General features: G+C 55.3%; 1 long non-coding RNA gene across 2 annotated transcripts; it reads right to left on the bottom strand.

Annotated features, from left to right (window-relative positions):
* Nucleotides 1-3182: 3182 nt before the first annotated feature.
* Nucleotides 3183-12795, bottom strand: LOC142051401 (uncharacterized). Of its 2 annotated transcripts, XR_012658462.1 has the most exons (7): nucleotides 11822-12795; nucleotides 11453-11571; nucleotides 11259-11362; nucleotides 9207-9313; nucleotides 5815-5939; nucleotides 4216-4453; nucleotides 3183-4015 (listed from the first exon to the last, which is right to left on the bottom strand). It is a non-coding gene; the product is annotated as an uncharacterized LOC142051401 (long non-coding RNA). The 2 variants fall into 2 exon arrangements; XR_012658461.1 differs by lacking the exons at nucleotides 11259-11362; nucleotides 11453-11571; nucleotides 11822-12795 and having other exon boundaries at nucleotides 4216-5939; nucleotides 9207-10954.
* Nucleotides 12796-15658: the final 2863 nt, after the last annotated feature.

Here is a 15658-nt window from a genome sequence, read left to right as displayed (position 1 = left end):
TACCGGCATCTGCTTGCACGGTGGCAGCAGCGACCAGCGGAAAAACTTCACCCTCGGGAACGGGCGGCTGCCCGTCTGCAGTGCCCGGTTTTGATCGCTCGGTGACTGCCGCGAGCAGGGTAGCGCAGCTCCCCCCCGTGCTGTTCCGCGGTTCGGTCGCTCGGTGGCAGCAGCGAGTACAAAAAGGCGCCACTGCGCATGCGCGGCCGCCCACCTGCAGTACCGCTGTTTGGTCGCACGGTGGCAGCAGAGCACAAAAAGGCGCCACTGCGCATGCGCGGCCGCCCACCTGCAGTACCGCGGTTTGGTCGCACGGTGGCAGCAGAGCAAAAAGGCGCCACTGCGCATGCGCGGCCGCCCACCTGCAATACCGCGGTTTGGTCGCGCGGTGACAGCAGATAGCAGAAAGAGGCGCTACTGCGCATGCGCGGCCGTCCACCTGCAATACCGCGGTTTGGTCGCACGGTGGCAGCAGAGAGCAAAAAGGCGCCACTGCGCATGCGCGACCGCCCACCTGCAGTACCGCGGTCTGGTCGCTCGGTGGCAGCAGAGAGCAAAAAGGCGCCACTGCGCATGCGCGGCCGCCCACCTGCAGTACCGCTGTTTGGTCGTTCGGTGGCAGCAGAGAGCACAAAAAGGCGCCACTGCGCATGCGCGGCTGCCCACCTGCACTGCGAGCGTTTGGGCGGTCGGTGGAAGCAGGGGCAGAAAGTAAAGCGCCACAGTGCATACGGAACTGCCTGGCTGCAGTACCGGAATCTGCTTGCACGGTGGCAGCAGCGACCAGCGAAAAATCTTCACCCTCGGGAACGGGCGGCTGCCCGTCTGCAGTACCCGGTTTTGAGCGCTCGGTGACTGCCGCGAGCAGGGTAGCGCAGCTGGCCCCCCGTGCTGTTCCGCGGTTCGGTCGCTCGGTGGCAGCAGCGAGCAGTGACACATCGTCGCCACTGCGCATGCGTCTGTTCCGGGTGCAGTACCGCACTTTGGCCGCACGGTGTCAGCAGGGTCCACCATCGCCACTCCGCATGCGCGATTCCCGGCTGCCGTAGCACAGCACGGCGGCAGCGGCACGACGTCCGTGACTCTTCTCTGGGGCAAGACCCGCGCCGGCTCTGGGTCACGTTCGCCGGGATAACGGAACTGTTGCTGCGTGCGCAGAGCTCATGTTTCTCTGCACCTTCCCCACTCCCGCAGCCCCAGCAGTGTCAGTCGTTGCCTCCGCACCGCCCACCACCAAAGTGCCTCGAGCATTTTAGTCCTTCCGTCTCGACTGCTTTAAAAATCAGGTGGCCGTTACCGTCCTCCCTCCTGCCCCACTCACCCCCACCCCACGCCCTAGGGAGGAGAAGCAGCACAAACGACCTGGGGAGAAAGGTCCCCTTTCCCACCCCCCACCCCCCCGGAGTGAGCCCCATCAGTTGCTGTAGGCCTGCGGCATCAGGGCTGTGACAGGGAGAGCAGCAAGTCAACAGGTCCTAGAGGGTTAAAGAAGAAAATCAATCAGGGGAACACAGCTGCCCTTCCGAAGGCAGGCTGCCTGGGGTGAGGGGGGCAGCTGTGCGTCAGGGCACGGGGCAGCCAGGCAGACCAGGTGCCAGTGGCTGACCTGCAAAGGACTTGTGCGCTGCTGAGCCTTGGGCTTCGTTGGCTTGGCAGCGCCTCGCCTCGCCTCTGCACTGCCAGGACCCTGCTCTGCTCATCCTGCGTAAGCACAAGGCTTCAGCGAGCACAGAACAGGAGGCCAGGGAGAGGGAGGACGTCACCGGGGAAAAAAAAGTCATGCGGGGGGGCCATGTCAGGGGAAAGCGTTTGGGAGGGCACAGACACACGCAGAGGGAGGGCGGGGGAGGAGGCGGACACCGCTGGACAGGGGCATGTCTGGGCAGACACGCCACGGGGAACATGCATGGGGATGACTGACACCAGGGGGTCCCCCCCAGGATAATCCACAACGGGCAACTCACCTGGGCTAACCTGCAGCAGATGATCCGCTCCAGATAACTGACCCGCTCCGGCGAATCCATTCCAGAGAAGCCCCAGCAATGCCCCTCAAACTGCCGGTGTTTCACCCCAAATTTTCCCCAGTTTAGGGTTTTCGGTGGGTTTATTTAGTTTTGGTGATTTCCGGTTGGATGGTTTGGCTTTTTTTGTTGTTGTTCGGGTTACTTTGGTTTTGTCCGTTTGGGGTTTTTTTTTTTTTTTTTTTGCTTTTCCATAAGGTAAAAGTTGGGATTGCTTTTCCAAACGGTTCACTTCCGGGTTTTTTTCACCCTTTCCACAACATTGAAATTGGCGATTTTTTGCTTTTGTGCATGAGAATGGTTAGCAGGGTTCCGCCCCCCCACCCCCGCTTTTTTTACCCCCCTCCTTTCCAACTGCACAAACCCAGCAGGAGTGGGCTTTCCCAAGAGCCCCGAATTGTTGTCTTTCCCCCAAACCTGTTTGGGGTTTTTCACCCCCCATTGCAGACCCAGACTCAGGGGCTTTGGAGTGTGTGTCTGCCCTGGCAGCAGCTCCCAGGCTGCCTACGCAGCCCCAGAGGGGAAAGTCCCCATTTGGGGGAATCGGCCCCAAATCGGGATGGGAGAAGGAGAACGGGGAAGGGGCAGCATTTGAAAGCGCTTTTGTGCCTTCAGTTGATTGGGGGGTGGGCTGTGTGTCTAATTTTTAAATCTTCTCTATAAACATCTCTATCAACGTGGTTTCTTTGCATTTTAAAACCTTACATAGCATAGACATTTGCACTATGTGTCTACTTACACATCCTTACGGAGTACATCTATATTTTATATATACTATCTGTTTTACATTTACATACAACATCTGTTTAGACTTAGCTATTATATTTACACTTACACCTATTTAGGCTATTTACACTTACACAGAATATCTCTTTACACATACCTGTTTAGACTTCCATATTAACACGTACATAAAACAGCTATTTAGGCTAGCTATCTGCTTACTTACCCTTTGACACTTCAATCTTTTTCGACTTCTCTATTTAGACATCTACTTACAGTTATACCTCGGCTTATTTCACTCTATATAACCTCTATTTAGATTACACATCTACTTAGACTATGTAACACACACTAAGCGTAGATGCTCGCTCTAGTCAGACTTTCTTCTGCTTTGAATTCCTTCATCTATCCTTTTCACTTTAAACTCCTTTATTTTTTGATCTAGATATATAGACGGTCGAGTTACTTTTGTGTTTTAAAACCCTGCATCTCGATGCAGAATTTTTGTATCCCGAAATCCGTTATATAATATAGGAGAGATAAGTTCTTATCTCAAAATCCCTTTATGCATCTATAAATTAATATTACACATGTCAATATATATAAGAGGTTTTTGTAATAGCCCCCCTGAATTTTCAGGCATTTTGGGGCTGTAACCCCCCTTTTTGGGGGGGAACCCCTACATGACGCCCCCACTCACCTGTTCCTCTGACGCATTATCAGCTCCCCCAGTGACACCGGGGCACCCCACATGACATCATCACACCCCCCCCAGGACTCCCCCAATTTTATTCACCCCCAAGAAGGGCACTAAACAAGGGAACCTGCTCCAACCTGCAGCTCATTACTTTAATAGTGCCATTTACAAAGGTACACGCACACCCCTCCCACACCCCCCAGAAAAGGGGGAGCTCTGCTAAAATCTAAAAGGTGGGGCAGCCCCCCCAAACAGCTGCAGCCCCCCCAGCCCCTGTCCGCAGGCTGGCGGCTGCCCCACGGCAGAGCAGGAGCGTGCCAGAGGACGGTGTCACGTCTCTCTCGGGCTCCGCTCGGACATGTTCCCGCACTGGGACGGGCTCCCCGGGGTGACAAACAGCCCCGGTCCCTGGGGGCCCCGACTCTCCCCACCGGGCAGCCCTCGCGGCCGCACCTGCGGGGCACCCGCTGGAGACAGAGCCAGGAGCCTCCAGGCCGAGGGATGGCCCCTTACCTTCACCACGCTTAACGACCGGCAGGCATCTCTTGAGCATCACGAGACACTTAGACGACATCTGAAAAACAGAAATCCCAAACTATATTTCAGCACGTTAATAAAATAGCACAGAAGAAAATGGAGGAGCTCAGTCAGCATAAGGGGTAGGAAGGAAATTGAGCCGCAGCAAGATTCCAGGCAAACGGGTCACGTCAAAACACAACACATCCTTTAAAAGCTAGAGTGATTGGAACGCTTGAAAACGGTATTAAGACTAACCGATACCATTTTGAACAGATCCTTCGCGTAACACTGAACGCTCTGGCTGGTGCTGGAAAACGTCTCATCCCTTCCTTACGGCACCGCTGCGGGGAGATAACCCCGTGAGGCTGCGGGGCAAAGTTGTACCGGAACCGGAACCTCCGCTTACAGACCCACCGCAGCAGCTACAGCCCTCGCCCTGCCGCCGCACGTCTTGCTGCCTGGCTCCACGAAGCCTGAAGTGAAGCGTGTCAAACTTGAAAGAGTAACGTAAAAAATTAAGAATAAATCTCAGTAATTCACTTTGTGCTGAGAAGGCGGGCGCGTGTTTACGCACATCCAATATGAGCGTCTAGGCTCTAAAAGCTTTCCATTTTCCTTCTGCGTTCATTCAACTCGCACAGCCGTTCACGCCCGCCATAAGATTATCTACCTCCAAAATACACAGCAGCAACGTGACTGGGGGGTTTTGGCGTGTTACGGAGTCGGGAGGGACGTCCGCCCGGCTGCCCCGCCCAAGAGATGCTGCTGAACTGCCAGGGAAACGCGCGTCGAAAGCGAGACTGAAATAAAGTACTTAAGAGCGCTCCCTCAAAATACCGGCAGGAAACACCCCCCCACAACATTCAGTCGCCCCTCATTAAATATTTACAACAAATACCTACCTGCTTAAGTACACCTAACAAATCGTACCCTACATCTGCTTGGCAGTTACAGCTGAAAGAGCGCAAGTCACGTCGTAAATCAGACGATGTTAGCTTTTTTTTAAACTTTCATTTATGACAGAAGAATCGGTGAGTGAAGAGATCCCCGATACAGTTTTACTTTTTTGGGGGGGGAAAAAAATAATACCACAACAAAAAACCACACAAATCAAATCCCCAGTGTTGCAATACACGGGGCTACCAAGAAGGACCGGCAGACCTGCTAATGCGTTCGGCTGTACCGAAGCATGCAGGGGAACCGCATTTTATGGTATCTCGACTGTTACAACTGAGAACCCAAGCACTACCAATGCCATCAACCTTTGGAGTATGTGCTGTGCTTGGATCTCCGCAAGGACCATGGATTTTTTTATCTTTAAAAAAAAGCAATACTTTGCAAGTCTTGTGCTGATGAGTTCTGCTGACAAAGACACTGTCTCTAAGACGCACTCTGATGGCAAGTTCATAGAATGCAACCTCACTGAATAAGAAATATCTCAATTTTTCAAAATCTCTTCCTAACAAAAGTCACACTGTGGGGCTTTCAGATGGGTCAGATTATGAATCCTTTCACAACAAGAAACACACCAGCTAACCAGGATATTCTTGCAGTGGCCAGGTGCCTCTTCATCATAAGGAAAAAACCCAGAGCCAGCAATAAGTATCACACAGGTCAACACAGATCTCTTCCAGAGCACCCCCCTCATCAAAACGAACATGCCCATCAGCTCACCTGCTCTGCACAGATTCCAGCATCACACCCCGCTTCCGTCATCGCTTGTGGCACCAAACGTATCAACACACAGTAAACTACCGTTACGCTCGTGAGAAATCACCGCCCCGTGACTTCCTCATTACTACCCAGCTCACTTCTAATGCTCATACGCCGTTCCAAAGACGGCCCACGTGTTACCTACAAAACTGAAGAGCTCGACGACGGACCACGGCATTCTCTGGTCTTAGATGCTGGCCGCTGCCCCACCTTCTCAGACCTCTCATAGGCGTGCGGCAGCAGCACTCCGAGCCTGCCAGCGGCACCTGCAAAAAGCCAAGCGAAAAGGCACCTCCTGAGATGCTGCCCGATGCCACAGCCTGCCCGCACCGATCCCCGTCTCGCACCCCTTTCCCTCGACAGCCTCCCACCCGGCCTACGTCACTTGCAGCTGAACACGGCACCTCGCCCGCCGTCCGTAACACCCAAACGACACGCGTTGCTTATAACTTCACCAGCAACACAACACCTCAGAAAAGAGCTGCTACTTCAGCCCACCAATCACCACTCGCCTTGCTCGACTTGCCTCCTTTGCTCATTGCTACGCTACTTCAAAACCAAAACAAAAGACAAACGCAAGGAGCAATGGAGTCATAGAGGCATCGGTCACATCTTCCCTCTATATACACCACGCACCGACTCACCCGCTTACATCGGTCCCCTCAGTTCCCCTCCGTCGCCCTGCACGACTCGTCCCTCGGCATCTCCAAAACCAATACGAAACAAGTCGCCTGGTTGCACAGCAGTACCTTAACTGTTCCTGAACACCGACTATAACCTGCCATTAAAAACAAACATATGACATCAAACATGAAGCCCTACGCACGTACAAGCTTGAACACCCTGCAGAGGTAATCTGCTCAGCTGAACTCTAGCTGCCTCTCCCAGATAGCCACGGTCACGGCCTCCGAGCCCACAAAACGTCACGGTGATTACGGTCCTTGCCTGCTGAGGAGGGCCACTCCATCCGAGATGACGGTACCACCTTTCCCCCAACAGCCTTAGCATAGCAACAGATGAACCCTAAGCTCTCATCGCTGTGCCACCTACCCGACTCTACACGGCTAGCAAGGCGGCTCCGAGCCAAACTCACAAAACGCACACACCAACGCTATGAGAAACACTACAAACTGCGCGCCTCCGAGACGAGAGAACGCTCTTGGCAAACACAGAGACAACTGGACGGAAGAGCTCGTCCAGCAACAAGACCTGCAGAACCCTGACAGTGGTGCAAGGAGGCCCTAACGAGATCCAAAATGATTAGAAGAGCGTCAGGGCCCGTGACAAGAAGTTCCTCTCAAAACTGAGAGGGAGGAGGCACAAGAAGCCCAGCTACAAGACCTAAGAACGTAAGGATGCAGGGAAGAAATCACGCTCCCTGAAAACAGACAGCGACAGAGCAGAGCTGTTCACGCATCTGGGAACGACGCCGCAGACGACAACTGCCCAGAAACTCCTCAAACATCAGAGCGATCCACGCTTTAAACTGTAACGCAAAAAGAAGCACCCGATGGGCGCCGGCCCCACAATTAGAACCTTGCCAGCCCCTAGGGATAGCGCTGTGCTCCTGAGAGCAAAGAGAACAAAGTCACCAGCCCCATGCGCCCCCTCACTGCGACCCAGCTCGCCTGAAATGCTCCTCAAATAGCCTTCGGTCGCATCTTCCCTTTAATCCCGCACACGGACCCGCTGCCTTAGTGTGCTCTACTCAGCTCTGCTCCATCACCCTGCACAGCTCCATCTTCATCCTCTGCAAGAACAGCATGATAGAACAAGTCACCTGGACGCACAGCAACAGCTTAACCATTCCACAGGTCTTGCTTCCACGTAGGAATACCATCTAGAGCCCAACTACTGCATGCCATTAAAGGAAATACCTTCAATCAAATGTTAAGCCCCACGCACGTACAAGCTTGAACAGCTGAGAGGTGCCCTCTGCTCAGCTAGCACTCTAGCTGCCTCTCCCAGGCAGCTACGGTCATCCCCTCGGCACCCACAAAACACCCCGGAAATTACCATCCTCGCCCGCTGCCAACGGCCACTCGCTCCGACGAGGGTTGTACGGGCGTTGCCAAAACAGTCTACGCATATTAACATTAACCATATACTCTTATTGCTATTCTTTCCTCCGCTCTACCATTGCTACACCCCCAGGCGGAGCAGCTCTGACACAGGCATCGACGTGCACGGACCGACACCGCTCACAAATACTACAAGCGACGCGATCGAGGCACCTAAGAAAACTCTCACCGAGACGACGGACTTCCGGCCCAGAGATGCCACCGGGCGAGAAGATCTATACGGCAGCGAGGAAGAAGCTATAGCATCCGCAGAGAAGTCACCTACCATCATCACCTGCAATAAAACCATATACCCACAACTAGGACGACGTACGAGCGACAAGCCACTCTTAAAGACCTCAGAACGTTCAGGTGCAGGGAACAGGTCCCAGAAAAGGGCTCTGCGTATTCAGACTGCTCTTCAGCAGCAGTATTGAGGCCGCCTTAATCACCGCTGCAAAAAGATGACCTTCTATAAAGGTCTAATATTTCAGACACAAGACAAATCTATGCAGTAGACTTAAAATGCGAGAAAGGAAGCTCTCGGTTACCATTATGCCGATGAGCCAGGGCTTGCAAAACCCTCAATATTGCTACCTAGGTGCCTGCTCAGCACGGAGAACAACAGACACATCGAGACCCGAGTACAGTAAGGAACAAAGACAGACTACAAAATCCACACAACAGCACAAGCACAGGCAGGAACTCCCCTGCCTGGCAGATGCTTCTGTTTTGCAGAAAGGACACCACAACCTCTCTCGGCCCAAACGTGTCCGGTCTCTGAACGGTACCCTCCGCTGATTTTACAACCCCTGCCCGCCCCACCTGCGCTTCCCGCAACCGACCGGCCACCCGCACAAAGACCGCATCGGCCCCTCAGCTTCCCTTCCAAATCTGGGGGCTCAAAAGCCATCCTTTAAAAAGGCCACACAGGCTACGTAGGATGGGGCTGCGGTCACACGGATACTCTTCATCTCCAAACGTGCGGTGCCATCACTCAGCATCGCACCACTCAACGCCGGCCACTTCCGCAACAACAGCCTCCTCGGAAGCGCCGTGAACTTCCGCTCCCCCACGCTCTAATGAGGCTGGATGTCGTGGCCGCCGCCACCTACGGTGCCTAGAGAACCAGAGAGACAAGGCGACCCCTGCGCCTGGAAGCGGCCGCCCGCTCACAAACAATTCCACACCTCAAAAATAACAGCTGCTACGGCTCCCTGTTCATCGCTCACCTTGCCCAATGAGCTCGGGGCAGACATCCCGCTTTGCATATAGTTTTGTGAGTCCCTTCATTAACTAGTCACATAGGTGCTCACACTGCACGACCCCTCCGTTGTCACGTGCTGACCTACCTTCTCACGATGCTCTGTTCGCCCCCTCCCTTCCGTGTCCGGCTCCCTACCGTGCATCTGCACCAACAGCCACATTCCAGACTCATCCTTTCCCCTACCGTGCCAACACGGCTCCGCTCACCTCCCAATCCGTGCCTCCCGGGTCAGTGGCCACGTCAGGTGCCTGCTCGCATTCTCGGTCCGTCCCCGATGGCTGGGGAACCGTCACCTTCAATGCCGGGCCCACTTCTGGGGAAATACGGAGAGGCACACAGATGTTGGACACTGCTTTCCAAAAGCAAGAGCTCACCACGCAAAACAAACTAACAAATCCTTTTGACCGACTTGTTCGGCAACACAGAGACCCCAAAGGCAGAAATCCCAGACGAGTGACCTCACAGCCCGCCCCGTCACAGCACACGACGCCATCTGCTCGCCTTTGCCATCACGCCTCGCTCGACTGTCCTGCTTAACCCTCGACCTGTTACTTAAACTGCAAGAAAAAGTCAAACCACGCAACACACAAAAATCACAGTTCGTGTCAGATGACTCAAGCACAGGCGGACACTGATAGGCCAAACACCAAAAGCAGTATGGGAAGCAAACAGGCGTGGCTGGTGTAGCGACACACTCTCCCTTTGTAGGTAACTCACTCCTGAGCGACTCCATGAACAGCCGCGTGGAGAACATCTCGGCAGACAGCACGCTCGAGTGGCCGCGCTGACACAACTTGCACAACACACAGGCAAAACTGGTGGAAAAAATATAAGGTTCTACCTTCAGTCAAGTCAAAATTCCTGGAAAACAAGACAAAACAAACAAAAAACCTACCACACACAAAAAAACCCAACAAACCACAAACAAAAAAACCCAGACAAAACCATAACACCCCCACAAAACCAAATAATCCAAAACACACTATTAGACCATCTTGCTACCCCTGAACACCCAACACAAACTTACTGACCCAAGGGAAAACAAAAGCTCGTACAAGTGTACTTTCTAATATATATCTGCTGCTCAACTTTGACTGCTCCTTAATCTCTTACCTCAACCAGAAACCTCCCCATCTCTGAATGTCAAAACACACCTACCCAAAGAGCTTAGACAGCTCAAAACCTGCAACCAACTCAAGGAACAGTACCAGAGAAGCCCAGGAGCAGAATGAGCCTCCTGAAAAAAGGCTGGGGCTCATCTACCCCAGCGGAATGGCAAAGCAGAACGAAATCTTTTAAGAACCCCTTCTCAAAAAATATCTCTGGTTATAAAGTAAATCATTTACTGTAAAACCATCAACCATTCGGAGTCACCTCAACGCTCTCTCTCGCTCAGTCCCTTAACAGAACTAGATCAGTCTCAAAGGACAAAAAACACGAAAAGAAACGTGGAAATACACAAGCGTATCGGGAACCGTATGAAGCAGCTAAATTAACACCTCAGTAGCTGGGGCAAAACTAAATTGTAAAGGACAACAAAAAAACACCCCAGGAGACACATGGATAAAAACAGATGAAGGCGCTCTCTTCTCGCAGAAGCTCAAGAAGAGACCTGAGCCAACGGTACACAGCTCTGGGGTATCGGATACCGAAAAGAAACATACTCGAGACAGAAAACAGACTGCTGCGGAGCACAAAGGTGGCTTTGGCAAAGGTTCTGCCAGGACAAGAGTCACAGTTACAGGGAACGGACAGCGGCCGGCAGGGGAAATGCCGTCGGCGTGGAGGGGCCAGCGGGGTAAATGCCGCCCACAGCTAACGCTGCGCTATCAAGCCTTAAGCGAAAACTGCAGAGTAGTTACAGGAGACGGGCATAAGATGGATGCTGAATATCACTTGATGGTCACAAAATCTCATGGGGATGGGCACCACGTAGCCTCACGGACACCCCTTAGACCCAAACGCTTAACGAAAGACGCTTCTTGCCAAAACACAAGCTCGACGAGGAAAAGCCAAAGCTGATGCGGGGGCAACTACTAAAATCTCAGTACGTGAGCAGGCATTACTTAAGATGGTGCGGTGGTTCTGCTGGGTCCGTCCAACCTGAGCAACGGGTTCTAACGCCTGTCCAGCAGCGTCCATGATCTCTCTCACGGCCTCCCACATCAGAAACCTCCCCTGCCCAGGACCGCGTTTTGCATGTTCCACCCCTCCCCATCCCCGCAATGAAAATCAAACACAACAAATAAGCAGTCTACTTCATCTTCTTGGCCTCCAAAAGAAGCTTCCTTCCTCTGCTGAGCGTCGACACCAACATCCTCGTGCCGTTCCTCAAAAGCAAGCTGGTCCTCGGGTGCCCGTACTGCCAAAAGAAGACAAAACGATTATGCTCTTATAACGAGCTCCATCATCCTCTCCTCCTTCAGGAAATCGAGTCCCGATTGCTACATACCAGAAGTTTGTGCAGTAGATGGCCAAGGCCAGCCCCGTAAATGAAGCACTCTGTGACCCTGCTTTCTCTTTTGGCCACAGCACCCGCCACTGGGGAGCCCCAAACCCCTTCGTGACTCCCTACGAAAACCAGATACAACTAGTTCAAAACATCTGGCAGGTGAGAGATGACCGACAAACACGTACAGCCCACCTTACCCTCAAACCAGCCAGAGAGCTGACTTCCTCCCCCACTGAACTCTCATCTTCGACAAATTCACCAAACAGAACAATGTTTACACTGAACAGAACAAAACCCTTACCCTCTGACACTCTGAAACGGATTTGTGCACCCACAAAATATATATATTCATGCTACTGACCCACGTACCACACTTCCTCAGGGTCAGCCCCACAAAGACAGGAGAACGCCCAATGCTCTCTCCATGGATACCCCGATGCTCCGCTCCCTTCTTTGCTGCTCCTGTCACGGGAAAACGCTGGGAATAAAAAAAGGTTCAGAGAAGCAAAACAATAAACAATAAGGAGAGGGACCAGCGCAAAGGAATAGAGAGAGGAAGAGACGAACAGGAAGGACAGACAACCCCATCCTGAGCACAGCCTCTGGGAGAGGGAAAGAGGAAACAGCAACCGTTATTACCGCAGATCAACCCTGACCAAAGCCTCCTTCCACAGGGGCTTCTGGACACACCGCTCCTTCCCCGCGCTACTGCTACGGGCCCCTGCGCCGAGGGGGAATCCAGTGCAGGCAGAGAGAGGCAGAGAAAAGTAGCCACAGGCTACAGGACAGAGAGAGGGAGGACTGAAAAGACGGGGAGGCAGGGAGCCACTCAGAGCGAGATGGAGAAAGAAGGTGCGGGGGGGCGCAAAAAAAAAAAAAAAAACAAAAAAAAATTTTGCAGCAGGTAAGGAAAGAGAGGGGGCCAGGGGAGAGACAGGGAGGGCCCAGGACACACAAGAGAGGCAGCGGGGCCCCAGTGGCCCAGGACTCACCGCGACTCTCGCTCTCAGCGCTGCTGGCACAATTTAGCCGTTCACATGCTTCTTTCCCCTCCTCTCCTCCCTGCCTCTTCTGCAGCTCCAGACTCTAGGCCGACCTCCACCTAAAGAGGATACGTGGGTGTCTTACCGCTCTTACGAGATGAGGCTTCCTCGGCACGTAGCCTAGCTCGCTCGTGCCCTACACGCCCGTACCCAACTCCGGGTTACGCGTACGGACCCTGCGGTGCACGTTGGTGGCCTGGCCCGCTGCGGACTATGAAGGGGGATCCTTCCTCCCTCACCTGCAGGGACAGGCTCTCTCTTGCCTGCAGCAGGAAGGCAGCTGGCAGCCAGAGCGCCTTCAGTTTCTTCTGCTTTACCTTTCGTTGGCGTCTCCAGCTTCAGCCGAGGCAGCTCCTCTCCACAGCCGGGAAGGGCTCTGTGTGTCCCTTTTCGCCCCGGCGCCGCGAGGATGGCAAAGCTGGGCAGAGAGAAGCCACGCAAGCCTGAGACGGCCGCAGTCGACGGCGTCCCCGGGGGAAGGACAGACAACCACGTCCTCAGCACGGTCTCTGGGAGAGGGAAAGAAGAAACAGCGACCGTCATTACCGTCGATCGACCCTGACCAAAGCCTCTCCTTGCGCAGGGGCTTCCGGACACACCGCCCCTTCCCCGCGCTACTGCTACGGGCCCCTGCGCCGAGGGGGAATCCAGTGCGCTCGAGGGCCGGCTCGCTGCCTTCACGACAGGGCCTGGGGGCGGCCAAGGGCTACGCAGCACGCTTCAGGGGAGGTGCCGGGGCTGGGGGCAGGCGCACGGGGCAAGGGGGGGCCAGGGGAGGCTGAGCGGGAGCTCCGGCGAGCCGGCCATCATCTGCGCCCTGGGCAGGGGGAAAAGGTCCTCCTCCTTTCCCTCTTCCCTTCTGTCAGCTCCCGGGGAACTCACCGCTTCTCGGGGAGCGGCCGCACCCGCAAGCCCCCAGAAATCAACACGAATCCAACCCCAAAAATACACCGCGCCTACCGTATGCGGCACGGCCGCCCGGCACCCGAGCGCCGGAAGACCGCGCCTCCCGCCACGCCCCGGCGAGCCACGTGACAGGGCCGGCAGCCACTGCGCCAGGACTACACCTCCCGGCATGCTCTGCGCCACAACACGGCCGCCCGGCAGCCGCGCGCCGCAAGGACTACACCTCCCGGCATGCTCTGCGCCACAACACGGCCGCCCGGCAGCCGCGCGCCGCAAGGACTACACCTCCCGGCATGCTCTGCGGCACAACACGGCCGCACGGCCAGCCTCCAGGCGCACCACCACAGCTCCCGGCACGCCGCCAGCCCGCCCTCCCCGCTCTCGGACCCTGCGGGCCACCGTCCCTCCCGCCGATGCACCCGGAAGCCCCACCGAGCCCTCACCACAGCCTCGCTCTCCCCACCGCCCGCTCCGACCCGGCGCTGCCCCGCCGCAGCCCTCCTCGGGGCTTGACCCGGGACGCAGCGCTCCACCACCCAGCCCCCGCTCACCTCCTCCCTCGCTACAGTCGCAGCCCGCTGACGCTCGGCCACAGCTCCGCTCCGCTCCGCCCTCGGCTCACACTGGCCCCCCGGAGCCGGGCACCACCCCTTTTCCAGGGAGGAACCGGGCCATCAGCCCCACTGCCCGCACCTGGGGCCCCTCCATCCAGACCCCGCCCACAGCTGAGGCACAGCAGCAACGGGGGGCCCCCTCCCCTCACCCCCACAGTGCACCACCTCCTCCCCTGGGCTCCATCACAGCCCCTTGCCCCACGCAAAGGCAGCGCAAACGCAGCCCTGAGGGCAAACGAGAGGGCAGGTGTTTGTGCAGGCGCGCACGTAACAAGTCCCAGGAGCCATTCGTGGGTCAGGGTCCCCAACGCTCCCCCTGCCCCAAGGCCACCTCGGCCGCCGTTGCCGCAGCCGCACGGAGCTGGTGTTGGCTGCGATAGTGCTCATTTTCGCCACAGTAGCTAGGAAGGGATACGTTTTGGATTTATGCTCAAAACACCGTTAATAATGTAGAGATGTTTTGGTTCTTGCTGAGCACTGCTTCCACAGTCAGAGCCTCTTCTGGTTATCTCAGTGCCCCACCAGCAAGTAGGCTGGGAGAGGACACAGCTGGGAAAGCTTTCCCAGGTAACTGACCAAAGGGATATTCCATACCATTTGACATCATGCTCAGCACACACAGCTGGGGGAAGAAGGGGGAGTCCTTGGGGGGGGGAGGGGGCAGGGGCTACAGCATTTCTCTCCCTAAGTAACCGTTACACATGACAGAGCCCTGCTTTCCCAGAAACAGCTCAACACCTGCCCACCGAAAAGGAGGAGTGAATTAATTCCTTGCTTTGCTTCCACGCACAGCTTTTGCTTTACCTATTAAACTGTCTTGATCTCAACCCATGATTTTTCTCACTTTTACCCTTCCAGCTCTCTCCCCCAGCCCACTGAGGGTGGAGTGAGCAAGCAGCTCCCTGGTGCAGAATAGCCAGCTGGGGCTAAGCCACGGCACGCGCTTGTCCCGGTTTGGCAGGGAACGGACCGTCCGTCGCCTGGCTCCTGGGGCGACGGGCTGCTGGGCAGAGGGGGAGGCCACCAAAGGTGAGGAGCAGGGCACGGGACAGTAGGAAGAGAGAAGAGAAGAGCGGCATCCGGCTGGACGGGGCGGGGGGGACGTGTGTGCGTGTAGTGAGAAGGCACGAGGCAGGGAACAGGACGGCCAGAGAAGGACAGGGAGCCTGACGGAGGTGGAGATAAAAGCAGCAGAGAGAGGGGAAGAGAGGCAGCAGAAAGAGGGAAGAGCAGGACACAGACCAACAAAGAAGGAAGAGGAGCAGGCTGGAGACGCACAAAGAACCTGGGGCAGGCAGCACGACAGCGAGGGAGGAAAGAAGAACAGGGGCAGGAAGCTGGACCGAGCGAGATGGAGACAGACAAGATAAGCGACAAGAACAGGGCAGAAAGGGAAGAATGAAGCCACGGGGACAGGGAGCCGAGACAGCCAACGACGGAGGGAAGGGGCCGGGGAGGGAACACCACAAAACAAACCACGGGGCTACGTGGTACAGAGCATGAGAAGGCAGAGAATTAACAATTAGGGACAGGGAGCCAGAAAAACAACAAAAAAAACACCAAAACAAAGGGAGATGGAGAGCAAAAGGAATCGCAATGCGTACAGAGAGAAGAAAGAAACAATTCTAAAAGAGGGTCACGGG

The sequence above is a fragment of the Phalacrocorax aristotelis genome, unplaced genomic scaffold (assembly GCF_949628215.1).
Source record: "Phalacrocorax aristotelis unplaced genomic scaffold, bGulAri2.1 scaffold_56, whole genome shotgun sequence".
Lineage (NCBI taxonomy): Eukaryota > Metazoa > Chordata > Aves > Suliformes > Phalacrocoracidae > Phalacrocorax > Phalacrocorax aristotelis.
This window is presented reverse-complemented; position numbering and strand designations above follow the sequence as displayed.